The following is a 3790-nucleotide window of genomic DNA, read 5'->3' as shown; positions in this document are numbered from 1 at the left end:
CCCCCTTGTCCGCCATGATACTCCCCGTCTCAACCGCCACTCATTTACTGACCAAAATAGCCACTCCACTGAACAAAGAACAAAGAACAAAGAAATGTACAGCACAGGAACAGGCCCTTCGGCCTTCCAAGCCCGTGCCGGCCATGCTGCCCGACTAAACTACAATCTTCTACACTTCCTGGGTCCGTATCCCTCTATTCCCATCCTATTCATGTATTTGTCAAGATGCCCCTTAAATGTCACTATCGTCCCTGCTTCCACCACCTCCTCCGGTAGCGAGTTCCAGGCACCCACTACCCTCTGCGTAAAAAACTTGCCTCGTACATCTACTCTAAACCTTGCCCCTCTCACCTTAAACCTATGCGTCCTAGTAATTGACCCCTCTACCCTGGGGAAAAGCCTCTGACTATCCACTCTGTCTATGCCCCTCATAATTTTGTATACCTCCATCAGGTCTCCCCTCAACCTCCTTCGTGCCAGTGAGAACAAACCGAGTTTATTCAACCGCTCCTCATAGCTAATGCCCTCCATACCAGGCAACATTCTGGTAAATCTCTTCTGCACCCTCTCTAAAGCCTCCACATCCTTCTGGTAGTGTGGCGACCAGAATTGAACACTATACTCCAAGTGTGGCCTAACTAAGGTTCTATACAGCTGCAACATGACTTGCCAATTCTTATACTCAATGCCCCGTCCAATGAAGGCAAGCATGCCGTATGCCTTCTTGACTACCTTCTCCACCTGTGTTGCCCCTTTCAATGACCTGTGGACCTGTACTCCTAGATCTCTTTGACTTTCAATACTCTTGAGGGTTCTACCATTCACTGTATATTCCCTGCCTGCATTAGACCTTCCAAAATGCACTACCTCACATTTGTCCGGATTAAACTCCATCTGCCATCTCTCTGCCCAAGTCTCCAAACAATCTAAATCCTGCTGTATCCTCCGACAGTCCTCATCGCTATCCGCAATTCCACCAACCTTTGTGTCGTCTGCAAACTTACTAATCAGACTAGTTACATTTTCCTCCAAATCATTTATATATACTACAAAGAGCAAAGGTCCCAGCACTGAACCCTGTGGAACACCACTGGTCACAGCCCTCCAATGAGAAAAGCATCCTTCCATTGCTACTCTCTGCCTTCTATGGCCTAGCCAGTTCTGTATCCACCTTGCCAGCTCACCCCTGATCCCGTGTGACTTCACCTTTTGTACTAGTCTACCATGAGGGACCTTGTCAAAGGCCTTACTGAAGTCCATATAGACAACATCCACTGCCCTACCTGCATCAATCATCTTAGTGACCTCCTCGAAAAACTCTATCAAGTTAGTGAGACACAACCTCCCATTCACAAAACCGTGCTGCCTCTCACTAATACGTTCATTTGCTTCCAAATGGGAGTAGATCCTGTCTCGAAGAATTCTCTCCAGTAGTTTCCCTACCACTGAAGTAAGGCTCACCAGCCTGTAGTTCCCGGGATTATCCTTGCTACCCTTCTTAAACAGAGGAACAACATTGGCTATTCTCCAGTCCTCCGGGACATCCCCTGAAGACAGCGAGGATCCAAAGATTTCTGTCAATGCCTCAGCAATTTCCTCTCCAGCCTCCTTCAGTATTCTGGGGAAGATTCCATCCGGCCCTGGGGACTTATCTACCTTAATATTTTTTAAGACACCCAACACCTCGTCTTTTTGGATCTCAATGTGACCCAGGCTATCTACACACCCTTCTCCAGACTCAACATCTACCAATTTCTTCTCTTTGGTGAATACTGATGCAAAGTATTCATTTAGTACCTCGCCCATTTCCTCTGGCTCCACACATAGATTCCCTTGCCTATCCTTCAGTGGGCCAACCCTTTCCCTGGCTACCCTCTTGCTTTTTATGTACGTGTAAAAAGCCTTGGGATTTTCCTTAACCCTATTTGCCAATGACTTTTCGTGACCCCTTCTAGCCCTCCTGACTCCTTGCTTAAGTTCCTTCCTACTTTCCTTATATTCCACGCAGGCTTCGTCTGTTCCCATCCTTTTAGCCCTGACAAATGCCTCCTTTTTCTTTTTGACGAGGCCTACAATATCTCTCGTCATCCATGGTTCCCGAAAATTGCTGTATTTATCCTTCTTCCTCACAGGAACATGCCGGTCCTGAATTCCTTTCAACTCCCACTTGAAAGCCTCCCACATGTCAGATGTTGATTTGCCCTCAAACATCCGCCCCCAATCTATGTTCTTCAGTTCCCGCCTAATATTGTTATAATTAGCCTTCCCCCAATTTAGCACATTCATTCTAGGACCACTCTTATCCTTGTCCACCAGTACTTTAAAACTTACTGAATTGTGGTCACTGTTACCGAAATGCTCCCCTACTGAAACATCTACCACCTGGCCGGGCTCATTCCCTAATACCAGGTCCAGTACCGCCCCTTCCCTAGTTGGACTGTCTACATATTGTTTTAAGAAGCCCTCCTGGATGCTCCTTACAAACTCCGCCCCGTCTAAGCCCCTGGCACTAAGTGAGTCCCAGTCAATATTGGGGAAGTTGAAGTCTCCCATCACCACAACCCTGTTGTTTTTACACTTTTCCAAAATCTGTCTACCTATCTGGTACTCTATCTCCCGCTCCTGCATCTGCCAATGATTTGCCCACTCGCCCAACCTGTCCGGATCATGCTGGAGGATCCCTGCATCCTAATCACAGTTCACCCTCCCACCCAACTTGGTGTCACCTACAAACATTGAGATGTTACATTTTGTTCCCTCATCCAAATCATCAATATCTCTTGTGAATAGCTGGGGTCCCAGTATCGATCCGTGTGGTTACTGCTGTAGAGGGTGCCATCTCTGCTACTCCACTACTGGGCCGATATCTGGGGTTTGAGTATCTGTGTGCGTCTCTCTCCAGCTGGCACTGAAACTTCAGAGGCCAGGGGATGCCGCACAGGGACACCTCCACGGATGAGAGCACTGAATCAAGCCTGCCGTTTATCCCTAACCGGAAGCCTGAGGCTTATATCACACAGATATCCAGACCCCTACCAATGCCCAGGTGATTCTCTCTCTTGCCGGTGGTGCAACACCCACCCGGTTCCTACTTCGCTGGAGTAGCTTTCCCAAGAGAGAGAATAGGACACTGCTGTTTATTACCTAACCAGCAGCCTGTCCTGAGTGAATCGCTCAAGATGACCCTAGATTCTTGAACCCGGAATTAAGGTGAGGAATATCTTAACAATGACTTGGTCAGAGATCGCTGGTGAGAGATTGAAGAATTTAAACGACTCCAATTATCAGCAAATCAAGGTTTATTGCAAAACCCAGGTCAAAATCATCAAACAGAAGAAATTATAATAAAATCTTAAACTCTAACACAAACTAAGTCTATTCAGAAAGTACTATAACGGACACAACGAAAAATCTTATTATTACACAGTTTTAGCAATGACACAGAACACAAATCAAGTCCCCTTCCCCAAAGCCTCAACCACTATCAAGGTCAAGGGAGTTTCGCAAGCTGCTGCAGGGGACTTACAGTCACAGGCTGCAGGAGGTCAAGTCAAAGGTGGAGAGGTCAAGCCAAGAGACCCTCAATCGAAACACAGCCCCTTTTATATCCGTTTTACCTGGCTTTTTCCTGTGTTCGGCCAGCCCCTTTTGCATTGAATTGGTAAGGTTTAAAGTTCCCGCTGGTCCCGCCCCCTTTGAGCCGGTCAGAGCTGTTCGCTTCCGGGTTTTCCTCCCCCTTTGCGTTGTATCGGTCCAAGTTTAAAGTTCCCGCTGGTCCCGCCCCCTTTGA

This window comes from Scyliorhinus torazame, chromosome 1 (assembly GCF_047496885.1).
Source record: "Scyliorhinus torazame isolate Kashiwa2021f chromosome 1, sScyTor2.1, whole genome shotgun sequence".
NCBI classification, from domain to species: Eukaryota; Metazoa; Chordata; class Chondrichthyes; order Carcharhiniformes; family Scyliorhinidae; genus Scyliorhinus; species Scyliorhinus torazame.
This window is presented reverse-complemented; position numbering follows the sequence as displayed.